This window comes from Mus caroli, unplaced genomic scaffold (assembly GCF_978045245.1).
Source record: "Mus caroli unplaced genomic scaffold, Mus_caroli_1 scaffold_11, whole genome shotgun sequence".
Taxonomy (NCBI): Eukaryota; Metazoa; Chordata; class Mammalia; order Rodentia; family Muridae; genus Mus; species Mus caroli.
Genome location: NW_028227266.1, coordinates 106,983,972 through 107,010,425, shown reverse-complemented (window position 1 = coordinate 107,010,425; position 26,454 = coordinate 106,983,972). Strand labels below are relative to the sequence as shown.

At 47.2% G+C, this 26,454-nt stretch overlaps 1 protein-coding gene across 2 annotated transcripts in view; it reads left to right on the top strand.

Annotated features, from left to right (window-relative positions):
• The window catches only part of Bsn (bassoon presynaptic cytomatrix protein), a 93,143-nt gene that overhangs the window by 1,070 nt on the left and 65,619 nt on the right, over positions 1-26,454 (top strand). The window lies entirely within an intron of this gene.

Sequence of the window (26,454 nt, the reverse complement as noted above, 5' to 3'; positions counted from 1 at the left end):
GGCCAAATATTTTTGAGCCCAGCTTGTTTCAGGGTTTGCCAAATCCAGATTCTGCAAAAACAAGTGGCACGGAAAGCGGAGGATGTGAATGTTGGCCTGTGTCAGCCGACTCAAGACTACCAAGAGATGACAGGGTAAAACGGAAGACGTTATTTTTACACCAGTTGGGCCTGGGGAGTATCGTCCCCCTTGGGGGGAAGGTGCTTCTATCTCCATTCAAAGCTGCCAATATCTATGTTGCTTTGCCTTTTCCGGTATACAGAAACTCCAAGGGAGAAGAATGTTTGCTCTTTCAGATGCCCAACTGTGCCTCCTGTGTTGATTTCTTCAGGAGTCTTTTCTTAGATAACTCACAGTGATGCAGAGATGTCAGTAGCCCGAAGCCATCTCAAACAGGTCAGCCCATGAATGTAGCTTCTAGAGGAGGAACTGGCCCGTTTTACATTTGCTATTACAGTAATGCAGTTGAGTAGCACGCAGCTCTTAGCCCTGGACACACTGCCCATCTTGCTGTGTGTTGGGAAGCTTGTTTGGGTTTTAGCCTGAGAAACAGGCTCGCCAAGCTTCAGCTCTCTCCCTTCAAGGAAAAGCTACAGCTGAATGGAAAACCACCTTGTTGTTATATGGAGAATTTACCATCTCCCTTCCGGATAACCAGACTGGCTGCTCTACTAGTTGTTTATCCGACATTGCAGAGGCAAGCATATGGAATTTTGGAAAGACCTGGCGGATTAGAGGGACAGGACAGAGGCTGCTGCTGTATACTGCTCATAGGGCTCAGTGTTCCATTTGTGCCCCACCTATAAATCCTGCTTCAGGGCAAACCTAACCACTGCCATCATGCAGAAACCATGGGCTATTGCTGGATTTTGCAGTCACAACACATTTTGTCAGCTGTGGGTAGGGCTCACACACTGGCCTGTGTGTGTGTTCCTGAGGTCCTTCAGTTTTGGGGCTCCGGAGGTGAGCTGATTTGTCAGTAACACTGAAGACTGAGGACCCTTTAGGTCCTCTTCTAGCTCCTAGTCAGTTTATCACTGCACCTCAGCTAAGCAGTCAGCCACTTCTGTCTGTCTGTCTCTCCCTCAGAGTCGGGATGGCTTCTAGTTCCTCTCACCAGTGCATCTCAGGTACCTGATACCAAATTTAGCATGTTCTGTTCTGAGATGCCAATGAACAGATTGGCCCATTGATGGAGAAAAAGCCCTGTGGCATGTGCCCCCAGGCATTCAGCAAAGAGCATTGCACAGAGATATATTTGTTTCCAACAAGACCTTGAATTTTATAGCAGCCAGAAACCTTATAGTATAGGGGAAGGGGCCAAAAGAAGGTGTGATTAATTTTCTAACCCCATAGGGGAAGACAAGTGAGGTTCTTAGGGAGTGGAATCCTGGTTCTCTCCGATTGCCACAGCACCTCCTGTCACCTCAAGCTGAGTTCGTTCTTTTCATCCTCCTGCTGAGCTGACTTGGGCTCTGTGAGGGGGCGGCTTCAGCGTTCAAGGCTGAAGAGCCTGACTTGAATTCAGTAAGCATAGGTTTTGCCACACCCATAGTGATGCTGCCTCTGGGCCTCCAGGGATGATGGAAGAGCCTTGGGCACTGCATAGCTTCACAATGAAGGATTTTCTGTGTCTGGTCTCAGGTTCACCTCATATAGTTCTATCAGCTCTGCTTTTCCTAAGAAGACAGATTGGAAGGAAGCTGATCTCTGTCTCAGACTCTGCTTTCTAAGCTAAGTAACTTGGTAGGGGCTGCATCCTGTCAGAGGAAGGAACAAGCTTCATTCATTCATTCATTCATTCATTCACTCACTCATTTATAGTGATGTATCAATGTGCAGCAAGGGCATAGATGATGCAATTTTACCTGTGCATGTATCCATGACATACCACCAGGTTAAGGCCAGACCTTGTAAGAACCTGAGAAAGGAGCTGGGAGGTAGTACTGTGGCAGAGTGCTTAGTCAGCACCTATAAGGCCCTGGGTTCAAGTCCCAGTACCACCACAAAACAGAACAAAAACCTGCTCATTGAGTACTGGAGAGATGGTTCAACAGTTAAGAGCACTGACTACTCTTTAAGAGGACTTGGATTCAATTCTTGACATCCACATGTTGGGTGGCAGCCATCCATAATCTTCAGTTCCAGGGGATTTGACACTTGCTTCTGGCCTCTATGGATACCAGGCATGCATATGATGCATAGACATACATGCAAAACACCCATGCACATAAAAATACAACTTAAAAAAAACTTACACAAAGCAGGGAGGGAGAGATGGTTCCATGGTGACGAGAGCTTGCTACACAATCGTGAGGACCTGAGCTTGGATTCTAGCATCAAATAACTGGGCATCTCATGAGAACCTGCACCCCCAGTGCTGAGCGGGCAGGGTGAGAGGATCGGTGAGACTTCCTGGCTTCCAGCCGCTCTGAGAAGAGAGCCCCAGCTTCAAAGGGGGCGAGTGGAGAATGTTGAAGAGGACCCTCGGGACCTTCCTTTGGCATCTCCCTGTATGGACACAGGTGAACACACCCCCTCCCCCAACTGTGCACATAGATTTAGGCACATTCACACACACGGATAAATCTTAAGCAACTACTTTAAAATTGCACAAAGGGTTCACGTAAATCCGTGGCACAAAGGGTCCACGTAAATCCGTGGCAGCCTATCTCGCCCACATCAGCTGAAAGAACTTGTAAATGTTTTGTCCTGTGCAAATTGATCTTCAATAAATTAGCTGAGGTATCTTAGCTACCGAGAACAAGCACTGGATTTGGCTACATGGACAGTATGGAAGAAAACTCATTAGGTCCCTACCCACTAGCACTCAGTCTGGTTGGTTAGGTCCCTCTTGAAGAGTCAAATCGTGGCTAATCTCTAGGAAAGACTGGGCAGCCTAGTGTCTACATATGGAAGGGTTTTCAAGTAGGAAGATTAGAAAGACACATTTAGGTTTCAAGGGAGGGAGACACACAAAGCATTATGGGAAAAATCACTGGAATTCAGGGGTAGGGGCGGGAAGAGGAATGTGGTCTACCTTGGCAGAGACAGTGAGCAAAGAGACTGAATGCAAGAGACTCGGAGAGAGTCAGGGACAAGCCAGCTGAGACATCTCTCTCTAAATGCCCACCAAAAGCCACAGTTCCCTTTTAGTTCATACTAAACGTGGAGAAGTCTTGAGGCAAACACGACAGAGACCCTTGTCATTTGCTGGAAGGTGAGAGTGCCCACGAACCACGTGGAGTTCTTTTCTCAAAACGGATTCATCAGGCACAGTGTCTGAATCCAGGTCCACTGCATTAGCTGATAGCCATGGACTAGCGGTCTACAGTGAACCTGTGAAGGCAGAACGATAGGTGGAATCGCCAGGTTTGGAAATAACCGTCATTTGTCATTTAGAAGCCTTGTCTGGCCCCAGTGGCTGAGTTTTCTGGGAGTACAGGTATGAATTAAAGTGACCTTCCTTTAGAATAGTGACATTGTCAATCTTACCTGGAGAGGGCAGCTTTGTGACATTGTCCCCAGCACCAGTGGGGCTGTCAGGATGCTGTCAGTGGGGCTGTCAGGATGCTGTCAGTGGGGCTGTCAGGATGCTGTCAGTGGGGCTGTCAGGATGCTGTCAGTGGGGCTGTCAGTCAGGATGCTGTCAGTGGCTTGCTTTTTTTTTTTTTTTTTTTTCCTATTTTGGAGACAGAGTCTTATTTTGCAGCCTAGCTAGCCTGGAATTCACCACATACATAACCCAGGGTGGCCTTGGACGAGGGCTGCCCCACCTGCCTCTGCTTTACAAGCGCTGGGATGACAGGTGTGAGTGACCAAGCCTGGCTCTGAGTTAAATTTTTTTTTTCTAGTGGAGATATTAGGAGAAGACAGGCTATTTAAACAAGCAAGCAAGTGAGCAAACAAACAAACAAACAAACCACGATTACTATGGAACACTTCAGCATATGTAACAACAGAGAGCATTGTCCACTAAAGCCTCATGTTCCAATTACACGGATACAGGCACACTCAACTCAGCCAATCACGTCTCCTTTACCTCCCTTCTCACTGAGACAAATTCCAGACAGTCCTACATCCCATCAGCAGCATCTCACTGTATCCTTCCAAGAAATGAGCTCTGAATAAACGTAACCATGACGCCACCACCATAGCTGAGTAGGTATTTCTTTTCTCCCAGGGAAGGTATGCTAGGAATCAAACGCAGGGACTCAGAAATGCCTGCCAGGCACTCTGTCTTCAGCTAAACACACAGTCCAACAGCCTGTTCTTAAAAAAAAAAGATTTATTTTTAATTATGTGCATTTGTGTGCCTCTGTGCGTGAATATGCATCTGAGTGCAAGTGACCGAAGAGGCCAGAAAGACTGGCTCGCTCTCAAGCTGGGTATAGGTAGTAGGAGCCACCCAACATGGGAGACGAGAACTGAACCTGGGTCCTCTGCAAGCACAGTACACGACGTTAACTGCTGAGCTGTCTGTCTCTCCAGCCCTCCAACAATCTGTCTTTAATCTCAGGGATCATTTGGATATGGGTCTGTCTTCTGATCGTGTTATAGATTTTGACAGTTGGTTTGCGCAAATTGTGATATATAAGGCAAATCTAGTCCCTTTAAATTGATAGACTGTCTCTTTAAGTTGTTCGTTTTGTAATTTATGTATTACATCTCTGAGTCATTTGTTCTTTGATCCTTCATATTCTAGACTGAGCTAATTGCATTCTTATGATGTCATTTAAGATGTATCTTGGCTAGAGTTTTCCTGAAAAATTGGATATTATATTTAGAATCTATTCCGATCTACACTTTATTATTATTATTATTATTTATTCATGGTGCTGGATTTCAAACCCTGAAGCGTCATACATGCTAGATAAATGCCCTACCACTGAATTGTATGTCACAAGCCCAGACTTCATTCATTTTGTTGTTATTTTTGAGACCATGACTTGCTATGTTGATCTTAAACATACTTGGCCCACGGTGGCCTCAAACTCTCAATCCTCCTGTCTTAGCCTCCAAAGTGCAGAGCGGCATGTGCTACCATGCCTGGCTGAAATTCTACCGTTAGAAGAAGGGATTTGTTGAAGGATTCAGATATGGAGAGAGGAGGAAGTCGCTAAAAATAGAGCCAGGCTTTGGACTAATTTGGAAGCCAAAGAACAATGTACTGGGTCACTTTTTCTTCTGTCTCTGAAATTTTCCTGAATTGGGTTGGCACTGAGTTTAAGAAGCCAAAGCTTTCAGAGTCCTGCCCTTTGACCCCAGCTCACGTGAGCCCTCTGTATATCCGAAATAAGAAGCTGCTAGGAGCTAGGTTTGAGGGGTTCAAGCAATCCTCAGCTCACTGGTCTTGCTCCGGGAGCCCATGGTCTGTCCTGTTGAGCTGGGGCTGATAGCGCCGTCACTTTGGGTCTCACTGTGGTTACTGAGTGGCTGCTTTGTCGCCGTCGGCTAGGTTTTTTATTTCTCTCTTGACCTGCCATGCCGTGCAAACCCTGCAGGCCCCATCTGTCCTGGCATCTTTGTCCTTCCTGCCCGGGAACTGTTTGAAAACAGTTCAACGGCGACTGAGGCCTGCACGATTGCAGCAGTGGCTGAGGGCCACTTTGGGATATGAGTGAGGCTTGATGAACAAGTTTAGCTGTGGAGCCTCCTCCCTCAGTCCTCCCGTTGCCAGAAGCATGTCATGCCGGTAGCAGCACCAAACTCATGGACTTGCCCAAGTTCTGCTCCTTAGGGACCATCTGCCATCTTTGCTTAGAAGCACCATGGGGCGGTTGGCTATAGTTGGGACCGTGGCCTGTGGCTCCCTGTGGTAGGGAAGCTGGAATTCTGGCGCTCTGCCCTCTGTGGTTCCCTCCTGTCAGGTGGGACCTTTAGTGGGTGGGTGTCTGCTGGTTTTTCTGTCTTTTTTTTTTTTTTTTGTGGTTCTGGGAGTTAAACCCAAGGCTGTGTGCATGCCAGGCTAGGCAAGTGATGCTCGACCACTATCCTCAGCTCATTCCCGCGGCATTATTCTTCCTATCTCGCTTCTACTCAGGACTGAGCGACTGAGGCCAATGTGCATGCTCCTTCGCTCATCCGAATTGCATTCTGGGGCCCAGCAGGGTGTTAGGATGTTTCCTTCCCAGCTTTGCTTTTATGCACCCACGGTTCTAATGAGAGCTCTGATCAAGAAGAGGCTTTACCTGCTGACTCTCACTTCTTTCTAACAAGAAAATTACTTAGAGGCACCCTAGAACCTTTTAAGTCCTTTTCAGGCTCAAGTCCAGAAGTGCCTGCAGAAGCCTGGCCCAGAGCAGGTGGTTCTGAAGTCAGAGCCAAGGGTGAAGACTCTGAAAGGAAGTGGGAGTGGTTTCTGAGACCCAGTCTCACATACAGAGGGGATCAAAGGGCGCTATCGGCTTGTCTAGGAGCTCCTGAGAAGTCTGTCCTACCCGGGAGTGGTAGTGACGCTGGCCAAGGGAGGAAATAACTCCCACAAGGATGCTGAATAATTACTGCAGAATGTGGGTGATTTGGAAAAGAGGGAAAATAAGGACACTCTTCAGTAGTCACATTGGTGTATTGCTGTGTATGTGGGGGTTAGCAAGGGACTACCCGTATGTGTGTGTGTGCATGTAGTGTGCGTGTGCGTGTGTGTGTGTGTGTGTGTGTGTGTGTGACAGAGACAGAGACAGGCAGACAGGGACAGACAGAAAGAAAACAGAGACAGAGGGAAGAGAGAGAGCACTGGGTGAGGAAAGCCACAGGTGTTAGACCTTACCTACCACTTTGAGGCAAGGTCTCTCCCTCTCTTTAAATTTCTTAAAATTACTTTATTTTATGCATATGGGTGCTTGCTTGCATGTGAGTCTGTGCAACATGTGCATATCTGGTGCCACTAAGACCAGTAAGGACATTGGGTCCCTTGGGACTGGAGTTATAGATGTTGTGAGCTGCCATGTGGGTTTTGGGAATTGAACCCTGGTCTTCTGGAAGAGCAGCCAGTGCTCTTAACCACTGAACAGTCACGGTAGTCCTACATACCCTTTTATCTTATCTTTTTGAGACGGGGTCTCTGTATAGCCTGGGGAGTCTTAGAAACTTTCTGTGTAGACCAGGTTGGCCTTGAACTCAGATCTGCCTGCCTCTGCCTCCTGAGTCCTGGTAATAAAGGCTTGTGCCATTATATCCAGCTCTCTTAAAATACTTTGGTTTTACTTATGTGATGCATGTGTCTGTATGAGGATTTGTGAATGTCAGCGCCTGAGGAGGCAGGAGGCACGGACACCCCCGGAGCTGCAGTTATAGAAGTTGTGAGCTGCCGCCCAACATGGATGCTAAAAATCAAACTCTGCTTCTCCGGAAAACAGGAAGTGGCCTGGACCATTCCTGTCCGTGGCCATCTAAGTCGGGTCAGCCCCCTTCTCGTTGTAGGACCACCACAATTACAGACACCTACCACCACATCTGGCGTTTTGTTTGTTCTTGGGCTTCAAACGGAGGTCATGTTTCTGTGGCAAGCACTTTATTCCCTGACCCTAAAGGTTTTTGGAGGGTGGGGTGGGAGCGAGGTCCCATGTGGCCCACGCTGGCCTTGAACTTGTGACCCTCCCCTTTGCTTCCCCCTCCCAGTGCTAGGGTCCTAGGTATGTGCCACTATACCAGGCTTTTAAATTAACAGTATTTATTATATACCACGTGATGCTTTAAAACATAGAAAAATAGTTAGTGTGTTTAGTCACTCGCATACTTATTTTCTTGTGGTGAAAAATAGTTGAAATCTGCTCAGTGCTTTTTCAAGAATATAATGTTGTTATTAATTTATTCTTCCTGTCTAACTTAGAGTTGTTTATCTCTTGGCCAAAGTCTCTGCACTCTCCTCTTCTGTATATTTTATATGTGGGAACCCTTGGGTTTTTTTTTTTCTTCAGTGAAATAGAAGTGGCTTTATTAACTTAAAACTTATTACTTACATATTTTGATGCTGATAATTGAACCCAGGGCTCCATCCACCCCAGGCAAATGCTCTGCTGCTGAGCTACATCCTCAGTCCACAAGGACATGTTTTCTTGTTTGAGACAGGATCTCAGGTAGCTCAGGGCGACCTCAAGCTCCCCTTGTAGCTGAGGATAATTTTGGAGTTGTGATCTTCCACCTCTACCCCCAGAGTGCCAAGACCCCATGCATGCACCACCATGCCATTCTATGCAGCGCTGAGAATCGAACCCACGGCTTCAAGCACACTGGGTGGATGTTCTACATCTGGGCTACATGTCCACCTCAGCGTTGTTTCGTTTGTCAGTGTCTCACTGTGTAGCCCAGACTTGTTTTTAGTCTTCTTGCCTAAGCCTTTTGAGTGGTGGGATCATAAGCACCACGCCTAGAGTGGGGAGGTTTTGAAGGAACCATTCGTTGAGCCTATGCTTGGTGAGCCGTGAGAACAGAGGAAATAGCATAGAATGAGTGCGCTCCACCCTCCATGGATTTGTGGTCTGAGGAGGGACAGACAGACATGTCCAGATCTCTACCCTCTCTTTCCTCTTCCTTCTTGTCCTTCTCGCCTCTGTTTCTCTTTGTCTCAAGGAGGTAGGATAATCAAAAGCACAATTTGAAGGGATTGTATTATTCCATATCCTAAAATAGTAGAACATATATTTGTATAGTGCTTTACAGCTTACAAAACACATTCAAAACATTAGCTTATTCTGTTGGGAGCTCCAAAGACCTAAGATGAGCGTTTCAGAACAGCTAGCAAGCAGACGTTAGCAAACCAAAATGCCTTACACTGAACACAGCTGGAGAGCCGTGTCATTTCCCTTCCTCCTGCTCAGAGAAGATGGAAAATTTAGCAAGAGGATGGGGAGGGCTGTGGGGAGGCAAAAGGATCAGGAAGTAGGACATTTGGATAAAGGACAGAGTGGGGTGCGGAAGAGTGGGCCTTCTGAATGCCGATCAGAAAGCCAGGTTTTGATCATTTGATGTTGCCCCAGACGCCACACTGAGTACACACACCGAGGAGATCTTTAGGATATTCTTGGTTTATTTTTGAGCTTCTGAGGCTCATGCTTGGTAAGGGCTCCACCACTGACCCACTCTCGGGCCCTTAAGTTTTCAGTTTCATCATCCCTAAAATGAAGGGTTTACCGGATAATTTCCAAAGCTCCATTCACCCTTGACATTTGACCTCTATGAGATGAATAAAAAGGGAGGGGATGATTTCCACTGTTCTTCAGCCCCACTGAGAATAGAATTCAAGGTCACAAACTGGCCATGGGGCTCACACCTGTAATCCCAGCATCCAGGAGGCTGAGGTAGGAGGGTCACTCTGCCTTCCAGGCCAGCATGTGTTTGTTAAATAGTATATCAGCCTGAGATACAGAATGAGACCCTGTCTCAAACAAAACAAGATGATAAAAAGCACAATGTGTTTCCATCAGGGGAATTAAAAGCAGCTGTAAATAGAGGGTGGCTCATTTACTATGTTCTAGAAACTTCCTAGAATGGACAAAGGAAGTCAAGCCTGGAGCCAGGTGAAGGGTCGCTGGCACTTTCCCTACAGGTGGCTGCTTGGAAAGTCACTGGCCTCCATGCACTGGGGTAGCCAGCGATGCAAGCGAAACCTAGGCCAGCAGAGCCTGCTGTGGGCTCGCCGTTCCCTGCTCTGGGCCCCCTCACCTTCTGAGCATCTGTCTCCCCATAGGCAATGGTCTATGTGCCTAAGATTGCCAGGGGGAGCTGGAGTTGGGCAAAACTGTGAGGGGGGAGGTTGGTACAAGGGAAGGCGAGCCCAGAAGAGGCTAGTTTGGTCTACTGCACTCATGCAGTTGGACAGTGGAGTTGACACCTTAATTTTAGCGGGAAGAGCTGCTCCAGGCCTCTGTGGGCTTAGGCCAGACTTTCTCAGTGTCAAGGTCCAGTACGTGAGGGTGATCCTTTAGGAATATGGTTTGGCTTCAGCAGATAACCCCCTAACAGATAGCCCCTAACAGATGCTAGAATGGCTGCTGTTATCTCCCAGGCAGAGCTCTGCCCTCGTATGAACGCTGAAGTAGTCAGCAGTCTTTGGTCTTTCTCAGCAGACTCCTCTGTTAGGAAACACCCGTTTCTCGTTACTTGAAGTGGATTTCCTTATATTTCTTGTTGGCTGGTCCTCGACTCAGAGGTTTCACAGGTATCTGTTATGAGCCTCCCTACCTGCCATGTTCTCACAATTCCTCAGTCTGGTCTTCTCTGATTTTGAGACTTTCAGCTCCTTTGGCTGTTGTGGGGACAGTCGCCTACCTAGGCTGGTGTGCCCAAGGCTCAGTAATCTAAAGACAGGAAGACTCGGAGACCAGGGCCCTGGCTTAGCACGTGACATGGCTTATGAATGACAGAGTCTGAAGATCAGAGCCTTCACTCATGCCAGCAGCAGAAAATCTTCCTCTGCCTTTCTGAGATCTTCATGGAAGCTATCCCCATGGCTGTCTAGCCTCTTGCAGGCCATCTCTGCACGAAGGCTGAGTGACTCCCATTTGGAAACGTGGAACCCAGGTGTGCATCTGCGGGAGCCTGTGTAGGTCCTGCCATGTCTGCTCTCTGTATGCCTGGAGATTCTTTGCAACCTAGTGAGGTTTTCGGATCCTGACTATGTTCCACTGGAGAACGAGGGTAAGAACTAAGGCAGTGTTTGTTTCAGGAGTCATCCTCTGAGGGCATATCCCTCTCCTGCGTCCTTGTGAGCCCACATTCTCGAGCCCTACATCTGACCTTGAGTGGCCAGTGTTAGAGTTTCACAGCCAGGGCCTTGCTAGCTGATGTTTGGTGGGTTGCCAGCTGAGGAGAGAGGGAGAGTCAAAGTCGGATTGGAGAGGCCAGCGCCCCTTTACCCTGGCCACAGCTCCCTGTGCACTGCAGAGGAATCACTGTGCAGCCCTGCTCTTTCCCTGCTGGCCCTTCCTTAGGTAGCCCAGTTTCTTGATCTGCAAGGGCTGCACTCACAGGAGCAGCAGGTGCTCAGCAGACACATGAAGGAGAAATGTGGAACGGTGAGGGGCTGGGGAGATGGCTCATTGGAAAAGGGCTCACTGCCAGTTGTGAGAACCGAGTCTCATCCTCAGAACCTACTCCTGATCCTCCTCCCTCTGCCAGTCAGTCCTGGACCTACAAGTGTGTTTGCATGCCCACACGCATACCCAGCTTATCCCTTCTCTTAAACTAAACCAAAAAGCCCCTCACTCCTGTACGGTCTTGAGACATTGTCATTACTATGTGTTGGCTTTATTCTAACACATATGTATGCGTGAATATAGGTAGAGTGTAGAATGTGTACACATGTGTATAGTTATTTTAAAGTAATAATGTAGCTATTTTTTCCCTAGCAATAATACTAGTGAATATAAGTTAAGATCCCCTGGGGTATATTTGGTCTTTAGGTTATATCTTTCCAGAGACATATAGGTTCATGTCTTGAGCTATTAGAAGTTAGTCTTCCCTGTGTGGTTATGCCATTAATAAGATAAAAAGTTAAGCTCCTTTATTCTAGTTTGTTTTTAATTTGTAAGGATTGGTTTTGAGTACCTATCTGATTGCACCATATTAACTGTGCAATAAATCAGCCAAAATTCAGTGGCTTCAAATAACAGTTCTTTTAAAAAAAAATGTTCTCACTCAGACATTTGCAAGCTGGATAGAATTCACTGATGTAGGCTGGACTCCAGGCTCCACTTAGTGTGTGCTTCATCCTCCCTGGGCAGCAGGCTAGCTGCTGGTTCTTGCAATAAAGATGACAGACACACGAGTGTGTCTAAACTGCACAGGCCCCTGACTTACTCATTGTGGTGGTCTGATTGAGAGTGGTCCCTAGAGGCTAGTATCACTGGGACGCTTGGTCACCAGTGAATGACTCTGTTGGAAAGGATTAGAAGGATTAGGAGGTGTGGCCTTTTTGGATGAAATGTGCCATTGGGGGTTGGTTTTGAGGCTTTAAAAGCCCGTGCCAAGCCCAGTGTCTCCCTCTGTGGATCAGGACAGAGCTCTGAGCCACTGCTACAGTGCTATGTAGGCTGGACTCCAGGCTCCACTTAGTGTGTGCTTCATCGTCCGCTATGGTCTCCACCAGGGTGGCAGTGGACAAAGCCTCTGAAACTTCAAGCAAGACCCCAATCAGATGCTTTCTTTTATAAGAGATTGTTGGTCGTGGTGTCTCCTCACAGCAATAGAACCGTGACTGACACTCATGTGTTGTTCACTTTCCTTTAGACAACACAATTCGTGGTATTGTAGTCACCATATACCTCAGAACTTGGTGATGGCAAACAAGCATTTTGGTCACGGTCTATACTGCAGGAATCCAGAAAGGGCACACCAGGAGTGGCTCATTTCTGCTCCTTCTTCCCTTCCTTCTGTGATAAGAAACAGTTTCATCAGCATTCCCTGTCCCCACCTCACTTCCCTTTTTGGAGACAGAGTCTCAATATGTAGCCTTGGCTGGCCTTGAACTCACTGTGTAGAACTAGAGATTCACCTGCCTCTGCTTCCTGTATGCAAGGGTTAAAGTCCTGGGATTAAAGGCAGAGGCTACTGCACTTGATTTACATAATGTATCTTGATGACCATCACTTTGTAGCTGATCCAGAACTCCTACCTTCTCTTTACATCTGCACTCTGGTCCCCTTGTGGACATAACACGATTTCTCCATGGACATTGGGTTACAGCATCACAGTGAGGGACCCAACATCGAACTCCTAAACTTAGGCCCTGTCCCTTCCATTCATGGAATAATGGCCAATAACAAGACGCACATGCTAGTTTGTGTTTCCATCAGTGTGGGATTTCCTCAAGTGGATTGCTTGAAACAAAATGGCAAATGCCTAAGTCAGTGTTGAAGACAAATGTAGAACCAGGGAGCTGGCCAGTTGTCGTGGCAGCAGGTGCTTGCCCAGAGTTGGCTGCAGAGAGCCGGGAAAGAATATTCCGGAGAACCCTTGAGCTCCGCCTGAACGTCTGGTGTTGTATGTGGAGAGGAGTGGGCAGAGCCTAAGTTTAGGACTTCCATGTTGGGTCATTGTGCTTGGCTTTCCCCTGGTGCTTGAGAGCAAACCCAGGGAGGTGCTCTGGAATCCAAGGCCCCCCACGCCAGGCTGTGATTGGCAGGCATTCAAGTGAGGTGACAGCCATGTTGGGTAGTCAGATCCAGGCGACACTATTAGGCAGCACTTCACCTGCGAGTGCTTTCCTGTAATGCCACCTGGTTCTGGAAGAGAGACATAATGAGGGAAGTAAGGCAGCACTGGCGTTCCAGGAGAGCAAGTTGAGTACATTCAATTGAACAAACATTAGTCTTATCAAATGATTTGTTGGAAACGAAAGCACTCAGCACGAGGCCTGGCATGACATGACTATTAATTGAGGCCAGGTTTCATGGACAGGCCTGGGAACGAAAGGTGAATGAGACAGACTCCTGACTTCCTATTTTAGAGAATGTTTGAATTAAACTTGATTAAGGGTCTGTTCCCTGGCCTCTGGGGGCTCTTAGGCAGCGGGTGATGCCTGACAGGCTCAGAGGGCCATGGACCATCCTTCTTATGCCCACACACAGCTGCTAAGGCAGCATTTAGAGATCAGACTAGACAATGAACTTAAAAGACCTGTCTAGTCCAGAAGATCTCAGAATATACAGCTAGCTACTCAGAGCTTCAGCCCAGCCCAGCAGAGCCTCTGAGGACAGCATCCGACCAGAGGGGCTGCTTTGAGACTCCTTAGTCCTCCCCATGACACTCCATGAAATCTGACTAAGGGTTTTGGCTTTCAGCTTGAGTGAAAGTGAAGTGAGACAGGCTCGCCTTGGCAGATCTGGGGGCTGGAAAGGAGGCGGCTGCTGTGCTGACCTTGTGCCCTGCTCATGCCAACCTGGGTACAGACACCACCACTCACCCGGGCTAGGAGTGGGCTGTGTGGCTCTTGGGGCTGGCTAAGAAGCTGGTGAACTGGAGCAGGGCTTTCCCAATGGTCAGACGTCCACCCTGTGCTGCAAAGGAAGGTGCTGAGTGCTGACTGCCTGGTGTCCGAGATACACCACCCACAGAGCAGAGTCACTGGGCGGTCCCTACTAGGACACTCTGGGAAGTTGTGGTGCGTGAACTGATGGGAGAGAGGGAAGGAGGGACAGACTGACCCCGGCAGCTTGCTCTCCATGTTCCCAAGAGACCAGGCCTACCACACGGCCTCCCGATCCGTTTCTTTGTTAGAGTTCATGCTGGAGACCACATAGTCCCTGCTCGCATTACTGCTTTGCATTTACCTGGCCGTTCTGCTGTAGTCTTTGTTAGCCTGAGCTGTAGAAATACACAGACTAAGGGCAGAGGCATAAACTTCCCCAGGACTCCAGGGATAGATGTCACATTCCTAAATGGTAAAGACTAAAAACCTCTATACTCCTGAACGTTGAGGAAGGAAAACAAAAATGCTCTTAGAGATCAGAGATCTTTGTGGGGACCATCGGAGTAATACCTTCTCTTCCGATGTGAAGACCCAAGAGTGATAAGGGCTGAACCGGCTGCAAGGTTTGGCAGGGGACCCAGGCTTCAGATATACTCCCTCAGCTTCCTTTTCTGTAGTACATTGGTGTCTCAGGGAAGCACAAAATCCTAGGTGAAAACACGCATTGCTTTGTGTGCATGCGTGCATGTGTGTGTGTCTGTGTGTGTTTGTGTACAGTTGGGCAGGCACAGATGGAGACCAGAAGTCAGCCTTGGGTGTTGTTTCTCAGACACTGTCCACACTGCTTAGGCCGCGTCTCTCACTGGGAACTGGGGCTCCCTGACTAGACTGGCAGGCCATTGAGCCACAGGGATCTCTTGTCTCTCCCTCCCTGTTCAGTGAGCACTTTACAGAATAGCTCTCTCTCCAGGCCCAGTACACACACTGCTTTTGGAAGCAATAGTGCTAGTAGGTAGGAACCAAGGGATGTGTTTGTATGCCTGTGTGTCTCTGACTGACGGAAGGTCAAGTTCACTGTGGGGTGATTCCAGATTGGTACTGGGCAAGCCAGAAATGGGGTGGGGAAAGAAGGGCCTCCCCGTTCAGTGAATGACTCTTGCCACTTGGGGATGAAGACGCTTTTATGGTCTGGAAGGGATAGAGAGCCTAGTGTGCCACGGACACTCTGCTTGCCCATGTGTGGGCTCTGAGAACTGATCAGAGGGAAGCAGAAACCATCTTCTTGGTAGCCTTGCCTTATAAGACCCTAGTGTGGTGGCGCACGCCTTTAATCCCAGCACTCGGGAGGCAGAGGCAGGCAGATTTGTGAGTTTGAGGCCAGCCCGGTCTACAAAGTGAGTTCCAGGACAGCCAGGGCTATACAGAGAAACCCTGTCTCAAAAAAACAAAAACAAACAAACAAACAAAAAATAAGACTCCAGCAGAAGAAAATGGCCTAGTCCTGCTGGGTGGGGCTTGGAGGCGTGGCCTTTGCTACCATGTGACTACCCAGGGCAGTGCACTTAATCTGGGTCATGTCCCAGAGGCCTCAGAGCCTAGTTGGGAAGAGGACAGAATTCATGCCATCCCTTCTTTCTCTGCCTGCCAGGGAGACAAGATATGGCTCGGCTCCTCAGGCAAACATCGACATGCTCTGAGCATTCACAGAGTGCATGGCCTTCAGGAATGAGGGCCATAACCCGATGTGAATGAAGTGAGTCATAGCCTGATGAGGGAGTCCAATGGTGTGTGGTAGGGGTGGGGTGGACATGTGGTACAAGCCATGCCTGGCTGCACAGGTGACCCCTGAGCTTCACACATATCCTGCTCTAATATGCATGCATGCATGCACACATATGCACATGCATACTCATACACACATGCATTTGTGACCCTGATCCCTCCTGGGACCCTGGGGACTCTACTGGTGGGATAAGGGCATCATGTTCCGGTTTCCAGCGGCCCCAGACCTCCCTCTGGGCTCAGATCCTATTGATTTGCCTTCTGCAAAGTCGCTTTGGGTTGTGTGTACCTCGCTGGCTATCTTCAGCCTCCTCCGGCATTGTTTGCCCTGCCTGCATGGATTCCCAGGTCTCAGCCCTCAGCTGTGTCTTCCTCCCTCTCACTAGGCCTCTGCTAGAATATCGACATAAAGGAAAAAAAAAAGCCACGTGCTGATGGCTTGCTAAATTCTGTAGCTTAGGTCCCTGACCTGGGTCCCCCAGGCATGGGCTGTGCAGATTACCCCACTGTCATGCTCTCCCGCTTTTGTGGAAACCTCAGCCTACCACATAACTCTGCTGCTCAGGGTCTCTTCTTCTGGGAAAGCTTGAGTCTGTTGTGCAGTGCAGTGAGCTGACGTGAAGACTTCATCGTGGTGGTGGTGGTGGTTGGTTTTGAGACTGTATAAGCTCAGGCTGGCCTTGAGCTGGTGATCCTCTTGCTTTAGGCGTTTGAACACTGGGATTATAAGAGCTTACCACCATGCCAGGGAAGGCTTTCTGAGGCTAGGGACATCATTGATTTTGTTTGATGTTCATAGGAGATCTTTAACAAGTCTTTTGTTTGGCACGGAGCCTTTTCCTAGTCCTGGGCTCCCGGGGGCCCAGGGTCAGTGTGAGCAGCTGAGTAGGGTGTGGTTGATGGATCAAAGGCAGTTCTAGTGGGAAATGTCGCAAGCAATAAGATGGAGTGAGCAGAGCAGTATCTTTTAGAACTTGGGGTGGTTTTCAGTCTCTCCAGCTGTTTGATGGTCTGTTCATTCACCTCTAGTTTGACATTCAAGGGTCAAGAAGGTTCCTGTCTCTGTCCACTGAACTCAGCTGTTGTGGGTTAGAGCTGACCCTGTGAACCGGGCGTGGTGGTACATGCCTTTAATCTCAGCAGCGCTTGGGGGGGGGCGAGACAGGAGAATCTCTGTGAGTTTGAGGCCAGCCTGGTCTACATAAAACCGACTCTGTAGGACACATCATTGCCTCTGCTTTTCTTTTCTTTGTTGAAACAGAGTGCCATGTAGCCCAGGCTAGCCTTGAATTGGCTAAAGATGAACCGACTTCCTCTACCTCCCAAGTGCTTGCATTATAAGCACGAGCCACAATGCCTAGGTAATCCTAGCTTGAGTCTCACTGTATATATCAGGCTGATCTTGAACTTACAGAGATCCTCTTTGCCTCTGCTTTCTGAGTGCTAGGATTTGTGCACCATCACTTACAGCCCCGGGCTGCTTTCTCATTACCAGGGTCAACTTTCTTTTTTGTGGTTCCACATCTCTCAAATGTGCATGCAGAAGAAAGACGGAAGGCCAGCAGACAGGTAGATTCTTCCAGGTGCCTCCCTTGGCAACCACTGTCATGTACTCAGATCTGAAAAGTACCCCTGACCAGGGCTTGTGGAGACGTGCCCATCCTCTTCTTCCTAGCCTCTGGGCCGACACTTAGGATACAACGATAAGAAAAGTCAGTGCGTCCAGTTCTCAAAGAGCTCCGAGCTCAGTGGGAGAGAATGATTTTAATCATCCAGAAACAAACGTGCTAATGTAAGGGCAGGACCAGAAGTCATGAGAGCTCTTGCCTCAGGAAGTGACGCTGATGGGCATCCAAGTGAGTTACAAGTGTGAGGGGCGAGCAGCTAAGTGGAGGTACAGCGGGGCTGGACCTTTTAGGAGGGAGAAAGCTCTCTCTCTCTCACACACATACACCCCAGGCTCCCATTAAAAGAAGCAGGAGACTCCTTTTCAGTGGGAGATGGATCAGAAGTGTGTGTGGGAACAGAGGAAATAACATACGTAGCTTATTTATTTCTGGCCAGGACATCTTGCTGTGATTGCTGGGGCTGCTTGTACAGATGGTCTGTTTCTTGTGCCACACCCCCCCAGCCTTTCCCTCTGGACTCTAACATTAGCCCTATCCACTCCTGACTCGGGGGTTGTTTGTCTAGCTTACTGCCCCTGCTATGGTGAAGGCCATAGGAACTGGGAATGGCTAAGCCATGTTTTCAGGTGAGTAGTCCTGTTTCTGATGCTTTCCTGGGGGCCAGAAGAAATAGAGGTCTTGTCTGTCATGGTTGCTAACATAGAGTCATTCCACCTCATCCCCCTATTAACCAAGAGGTTCCCTATTCACTCTCAGATCAACTGCAAGACCCCAGTGCTGGCAGTGTGCGAGAGCTCCTCTTCATAGACCCTTTCACTTTGGAGGCTGGGGATTGACCTCCAGTACCATGAGATGACACAGGCCTGCAGTCCCAATACTAGGAAGGTAGAGGCAGGAGGTCACCTTTGATTAAACAGGAAGCTGGAGACCAACCTGAGCTACACTGAGCTCCCGTCTCTCAAAACCTGAAGAAGTAAAAGAGCCTCAAAAATCTAAAACCGTCTCCCACTTGAAGACTTTTCCATAGTGTTTGATTTTGAGGATTCAGGGCTAAAGGCCAGGGTCCCCATGCTCAGCTTCCACTCTGCACTGCTGCTCCCTCCTTTGGGAGCCTTTCTCTCTCTCACTGTGCGGACCCCAGGTGCCATGGAGAAGCCCAGCTGCAGGCTGGCAGTGAGGGTGCTTGCCATGGTGGCCTGGTGCAGAAAGGTGGAAGGGGTGAAGTTATCCCTTGGCTTCCACGTGTGTGCACTGGGGCACGCATGCTCCAACATGCACACATCTCTCTCGCATACATTAATAATTAATAAATACACTTTAAAAGAAAAGGGGGAGCCCAGCTGGGCCAGGCTGGTTGCCAAGCCTGCGCTCCCAAGTGTGGAAGAAGGTGCCTGAACCTGACTTTTGCTTGCTCAGTAAGCAAACATACTCCAGTCACCAGGGTTATGACAGCAGCCTGCTTCCAGGTCCCTTTGTTCTGCTCTGGGGCCTCCCCAGCCAGGCCCCAGCTTCTGCTCCCGTTCTTTCTTCCATAAGCACACACTCACCTTGGTGCATCACTTCCATCTCGTCTCAGTCCATGGTTTCCACTTCTTCCTCTTCTTCTTTTTTTTTTTTTTTTTTTTTTTTTTTTTTTTTTTGTTGTTTTGAGACAGGGTTTCTCTGTGTAGCCCTGGCTGTCCTGCTACTCACTCTGTAGACCAGGCTGGTCCTGAACTCAGAAATCCATCTGCCTCTGCCTCCCAAGTGCTGGGATTAAAGGCTTGCGTCACCACGGCACCACCACTGTTCTTGTTTCTATAGAAAAAGTAGTAGTAACCTAAAGAATAGAAACTTATTCCTTATAGCCTGGAGGCCAGAGCTCTAAAAGGAAGGCTTTCCTGTGCACAGAAGCCTGAAGTTCATCTCTAAGTCGACAGCACTGCTAGGTACAAGGGAGCCCTCTTTCCCAGGCTGGATGAAGAGAGGGCATCAAGCAAACCTCTACCCCTTTGTTGAGACAGAATTCCTGGCTGCCCTGGAACTCAGAAACCTGGCTACCTCTACTGAGTGCTGAGATTAAAGGCTTGACCCACCATAACCTGCCTCGAGATAATTCTTTTTATTTTTTTAAAGATTTATTTATTTTTTATTTATATGAATACACTGCAGCTGTCTCCAGACACACACTAGAAGAGGGCATCAAATTCCATTACAGATGGTTGTGAACCACCATATGGTTGCTGGGATTTGAACTCACGATCTTCAGAGGAGCAGTTGGCACTCTTAACTGCTGAGCCATCTCTCCAGCCCCGAGATAATTCTTTGTAAAACATCGTTGTGTACTATAATAAACATTTTATGAATTTCACATATTAAAGTGCACCCTGCGTGTGTCTTGCATTCTCATGTCCTAGCTTCCCATGTCCCCTCTCCCCTCTAGCGTCTTTCTATAGATTGGCAGTTCTAGATATGTTGCATGCTTGGGGCCACACTGTGTATTTTGGGGGTCTGGCTCTTTCACATCAGCACCCCATTCCCTCTTCTTACCCAACAACACTCTAATGTATGGCTGTGTCATCTTTTATCTATTCATTCACCGATAAATGTGTTAGATGTGAGGCGCTCTTTTTGTTGTTTGCTTCTTTGAGACAGTCTTTCTGTGTAGCTCTAGCTGTCCTGGAACTCCCTCTGGAGGCCAGGCTGGCTTTGAACTCACAGAGATCTACCTGCCTCCACCTCCTGAATGCAGTGCTGGGATTAAAGGAGTGTACCACCACCACCTGACTCTTAATTTTTATTTTATCTCTTGAGATATCTAACTTTGTAGTTTAGGGTAGTCTTATCCACATGATCCTCCTGCCTCAGTCTGTGCCATTGGGCCCAGCTCATTAGGCCTCTCACATGGAAAGTCATGTGACTGGCAGACAGAGATCAGTTTTCTCCCAATTTGGATGCTGGTTTTTCTTGCCTAATTGCTTTGGCTCAGATCTCTAGCACTTTGTGGAACTGAATGCTGAGACCTCCATGGCTTCCTTGTGTTCCCAATCTTACAGAGAAAGTGTCTGGCCTTTCACCCCATGAAAGACCCACATTAAGTATGGCCTTAGTCGTGAGCTTTCACAAGTGCCCTGGGTCATGTTGAAGAAGTTTTGTGGTTTTTTTTTTTTTTTTTTTTTTTTTTTTGTATTTCTAGCCTAGAAAGTCAGTTTTTGTAAAAAGAGATTTCTTTTTATTTTATGTGTATGAGTTTTAGATGACTATGCATCTGCACATGTGTACACACACCACATGTGTGCTGGTGCTCATGGAGTCCAGAAAAGGGCATCAGGTCCCATGGAACTGATGGTACAGCTGGTTGTCTGCCATAATATGGGTGCTGGGAACCAAATCTGGGTCCTCTGCAACAGCTAAGGCATCTGTCCAGTCCATATTGAGGTGTTTTTTTTTTTAAATCATGAAATGCTTTAATGACAAAATTTACTAAATTTTGTCAAGCACCTTTTTCTCATCAAATGAGATGACTGTTTCCCCCCTTTTTATTGGTTTGTTTGTTTTTTTGTTTTTAATTTGTCCCAGCACCCAGGGGTAAGTTCTTACCCAGGGGTAAGATGTCTCTGTAAGTTCTAGGCCACCTTTGTCTACAGTGGGAGTTCCAGGACAACCAGGGGTACACAGGGAAACTCTGTCTTGAGAAACGAAGAAGGAGGAGGAAAAGGAGGAGGAGGAGGACAGAAGAACCTGTTTTTCCCTTCCCAGCAGCCATTAGCAGCCTGTAGACCCTAAAGAACCGTGGGACCCCCATGAACCTCTCCCCTATTTATTTTTCTTTAAAATTTTTTAATTCAGGAATTGTAAAGATGGCTCAGACGTTAGGAGTACTGGGTACTCTTCCTGAGGATCCAGGTTCAATTCCCAGCACTCACATGACAGATCACAGCTGTCTATACGTCAAGCTTTGGGGGCTCTGACACCCTCATATATACATACATACATGCAGGCAAAGCACCAATGCACATGGAATAAAAATAAATAAAACATCTTTTATTCATTGGAGCAGGAAAGGTGGCTTAGCAGTTAAGAGCACTGGCTGCTCTTCCAGAGGCCCTGGGTTCCATCCCCAGCACCCACACGGCAGCTCACACCTGTCTGTAACTCCAGTTCCAGGGCATCTGACTGACACCTTCACACAGACAGACATGCAGGAAAAACACCAATGCACATAAAAATTAACAAATAAACTTTTAAAAGTTGTATTCATTTCTTTTTATTTTATTTGTATGCTTGTGTGTCAGCACACACTACTCGCATGCAGAGCCTAGGGAGCCAGAAGAGAGCAGTAGATCTCCCCAAACCAGAATTACAGATGGTTGTGAGCCACCATGTGGGTGCTGGGGACAGAGCCCAGGTCCTCTTCAGAATCACAAGTCCCCTTAACTGCTAAGCCACTTTTCTAGCCTCTTACCCTCCTTATAGCAGAGCTGGAGTTCATTAAGAAGAAAGGGTTTCTTTCTTTCTAGTTTTGTACTTTGGATTTTGGCAGAACCTTGCTAGGTAGCCCAAGGTCATCACCTCAGACTTTCAGTATTCCTGTTCACTTCTGGATTGCTGGGATGACAGGTGTGTGCCACCACAGCTGGCTCAAGAGGAAAAGGCTATTTATGTACATTAAAGAGGTGGAGGGGGGATGAGAGAGACGCAGCAGGATACACTCTAGGGTGGGTGAGCACGTAGCAGACTTCATTTCCTCACTCAGCTATACATTCTGTAGCTCACTCTTATTTTCCTGGGGGTCCAGAAGGAAGGTTAGGCTGTTGATGTTCCATCTTTATTTTCCCAGCGTGCGTGCTGACACGCGTTGCTGCACCTGTGTGTTTAGTACAGAACATTTTCATTTTCACTCAGCTCCAAAGTATTTTGAGCAAGGTGTGTTGGTGCACGCCTTTAGTCCCAGTGCTTCAGAGGCAGAGGCAGGCTGATCTCTGTGAGTTCGAGGCCAGCCTGGTCTATAAAGCAAGTTCCAGGGCAGCCAGGGCTGTTACACAGAGAAATCCTGTCTTGAAAAACAAAAAGAGTACTTTGAAATAATTCCTTAGGGATTGTTTTTCTCAGATTCATTGCTTATGTAGGACTGTGGTTCAATTTACATTTAGTTGTGAATTTTACAAACTTGTTCCGTTGCCAATTCTGTTGCTAATTTAATTATAGTGTGTTCAAAGAACATCCTTATTATGACTTGAATACTTTAAAATTGATGGGGTTTACCGTGTGTCTGGGCTCTGGTCTGGGAACACTGGTCCACTCGCACTTGAGTGTGCATGCTGATATTGGGTGGAGTGTTTCCCAGATGGCTATTAGTTTTAGTTAGGTGTAGTGATTGTCAAGTCTTTAATCTTCTACAGTGTTGTTCTATTTGTTCCTGTAAGGAATTGAAGTCCCCAACTATTAGAGTTAAACTGCCTGCTTTCTGTTTAACTTAGTTGCTTTATGTATTTTGGGGCCTGGTTGTTAGGCAAATATACACTTATAATAGTTGTAGCTTTCTAGTTCCATAGCCCCTTTGTTAGCCTTTATCTTCAGTCAGCTCCTCCCCTCCCCTCCTTAAAGAGACAAAGGCTTTCAATGTTCAGGCTACCTTCAAGCTTCTGTGCTTCAACTCCTCCAGGTTTAGCCAGGGAGTTGCTGGGACTGGAGGCCTTCACTTCCCAGCATGCCTCTGAAGTCTGATGTCATCGCACATCAGCATAGCCGCCCTGCCCCTGCTCCGCGGCGCCCCTCCCCCACCCCCTCTCCCTGCTCGAGGACAAGTGGTCACATGACTGTTTTTTCCTATTAAGTAATAATTCTGCTTGGGAGGCTGAGGCAGAGGGATCTCTCACAAGTTCAAGGAGAATCTGGCCTAGATGTGAGTTCTAGGCCAACCAGAGACAGAGAGCAAGGCTTCGTCTCAACAAAAAAAAAAAAACTTCAACCTGTTTGGTTTTTTTTGTTTCTTTTTCCTTTGCATCTAAAAATGTCTCTCGTGGATAATACTTGTATCTCTTTTTCTCAATCAAGTTTGATGATCTCTGACTTTGGATTAGATCATGTAATTTAATTCCTGATAATGGTTGGATTTGCAGTGCATTTTGCCTTTTGCTTTTTATGTGTCTCAAGCCTTCTTATTTCTTTCTTCACTTTTATTGCCTCACTTTGTATTAAGTGGACATTTTCTAGTATAACATTGTAATTGCATGTTTTTAAATTATTTAGGGTTTACAATCTATGTCTTATTATTTTAGAATCTATTTCAGGCCAGGCATGGTGGCACACACCTTTAGTTCCAGACCTTGGGAGGCAGAAGCAGGTGGATCTCTGTGAGTCTGAGGCCAGTCTGGTCTACAGAGTAAGTTCCAAGACAGCCAGGGCTACACGATGAGACTCTGTTTTGAATAAGTACACAAACAAAAAAACCCTCTACTTCAGACTTAATTTGTTTTTTAGATAGAGTCTCACTATATAGCTTCAGCTAGCCTGGAACTGCTAGATAGACTAGGTTGGCCTTGAATTTACAGATATCCAACTGCCTCTGACTCCCAAGTGCTGGGATTAAAGGTGTATACCACCTAGCCAGACACAGGATCTTCTTCAGATTTATGCTAATTTCATTTTAGTGATGTGGACTAAGGATGTGGCTCAGTGTTAGTTCTTGTCTACTGTGTGTAAGGCCTTGGGTTTGATCCCACACTGAGAAAAACGTTGAGAGTAGACACTTGGCTCCATACCCACCTGCGTTCTTCTTCCCGTGTTACGCTATTATTGTTCTGTATCACGTTATGAATAGAAAACACATCATAATTATAAAGTTATAGCTGTCACTTTATATTGTGCTGCAGACAACCTCGTATGTTCTCCTTTACACGCTAAGAGATAAAGGACAGCAGGCAGGCACACAGTCGAGAGGTTGTATAACAGCCTTTCCATCGCTGTCTCTACTCCCCACTGTTTCCCGTGGCTTGTTTCCCTTTTGTCTACTGTGCCTTTTGTATTTCAATATGTTGTATATATTTCTGTCTAGATTCTACTATCCTGACATATGTAAATGTTTTATCTTACTCGATTGTTTCCCAAATCAGTTAAGAAAGTGAAAGGCATTTGTGGTCACATGTTCTCCTGTTCTTAGGCACACTGTGGCTCCCTCAGGTTTTTGTGTGCAGACTAGACTGACTGCTGGTGTCCTTTGCTTTCAGTCTCTCCCTTTGTGGTTTCTTGTAAGGCGATCTGCGATCGCAGTTATGTTCTTCCTGCTATGTCTTAGGTCCTGCTTTCTTGTTAATCTTGTTAATCAGATAACGGTTTCATTTTGACTTCATTAACAATTATCCTTTTTCCTACATTTTTTTTTTCGAGACAGGGTTTCTCTGTGTAGCCCTAGCTGTCCTGGAACTCACTCTGTAGACCAGGCTGGCCTCAAACTCAGAAATCCACCTGCCTCTGCCTCCCAAGTGCTGGGATTAAAGGCGTGAGCCACCACGCCCGGCTTTCTTACAGATTTTTAAGCTTACTTGATGTATTTATTTATTTTTTTAAATATTTTATTCTTAGTTATGTGTAAACAAACGTATATATTTGTGTGTGTGTGTGTGTGGGGGGGTGTTCTGTGTGAAGACAGGAGCCTGCCAAGGCCACAGGTGTCTGATCCTTTGGAGCTGAAGTTACAGCAGTTGTGAGCTGAGCTCCCCAGCCGGGGTCCCAGGAACTGAACTTGAGTCCCTGCAGGAATAGTGTGTTCTCTTAGCTGCTGGGACATCTCTCCAGTCCTGTTATTTTTGAATCAGGATCCTATATAGCCCTGGCTGGCCTGGAACTTGCTATGTAATCCAGGCTGGCTTGGAACTCCCAGAAATCTGCCTTCCTGTACCTCCTGAGTGCCGGGATTAAAGGTATGCACCACAACGCTCAGCTGTCTGTGTGTTTGTTATTTGAGAGATCGTTGGCCCTAACTAGCCCTGATGGGTCAGGACTATAGTCCCAGATACTTGGGAGTCTGAAGGCAGGAGGATCTCAAGTTCAGGGCCTGCCTGGGCCATAGAGTTGGTTTAAGGGCAGCCTGAGCAACTTAGAGAGGATCCTTTTTGATCCTAAGTAAAAAGGAAGGGCCAGAATGTATCTCAGTTGATGGAACACCTGCAGAGTGTATTAGCTACTTTTCTGCTGCTGTGATAAACACCATGACCAGAAGCAACATAGGGAGAAAGGGGCTGATTTCCGCTTACATTTCCAGTCTATTACTGAGAGAAGTCAGAAACTGAAGTAGAAATCATGGAGAAATACTGCTTACTGGCTCCCTCCCTGGTATCTGACCAACTGGTTTTCTCCTTATTTCTCTTTATTATTTTTGAGTATGTGTATGCTTGTGTATCTGTGTGTGCATGTGAATGCAGATCACTATGGAATCCAGAAGAGAACACTGCATCGTCTGAAGCTGGAGTTAACAGGTGTTTGTGAGGTGTGTGCTGTGGAACTCTTACAGGACCTCTGTAAGAACAGAATGTACCCTTAACCTCCATCTCTCCAGCCCCTTACCGACTTTTGTACACAGATTATGACCACCTGCCTCCCCAGATGGTGCTGTTCATAGTGGGCAGGGCCCTCCTATATCAGTTAACAGTCAAGAAAATGGCCCCCAGGTATGTCCACAGGCCAGTGTGGTGTAGGCAATTCCTCAACAGAGGTTTTCTCTTCCCAGTATCTCTAGCTTGTATCAAGTTGATAATAAAAGTGAATTAGTGCACCTTAAATGCACAAAGCCTTAGGTTTGATCCTACTACCATATAGTATATGTGTGTATCATATATATGTGTATACACACACACACACACACACACACACACACATATCTTGAAGTGGCCTAGGCAAACACTCTACCACCAGGCTATATCCATAGACTAGCTCTTTATTAAATACATCATAGTTCTCTAGAGAGTCATCCACACTGATGCATCTATCAGTGGGTCATTCATTTTTATTGCTGATTATTGGTTTATGGCATACTTGCGTCAGTTTGTTTGCACGTTCGCTGTTTAAGGGCATCTGGGACGATTGAAGTTGTGATCTATTGCGACTGCACCTTTTGAACGTTTATACAGAGATAGCTCCTTGCTCCCAGCCCTTCAT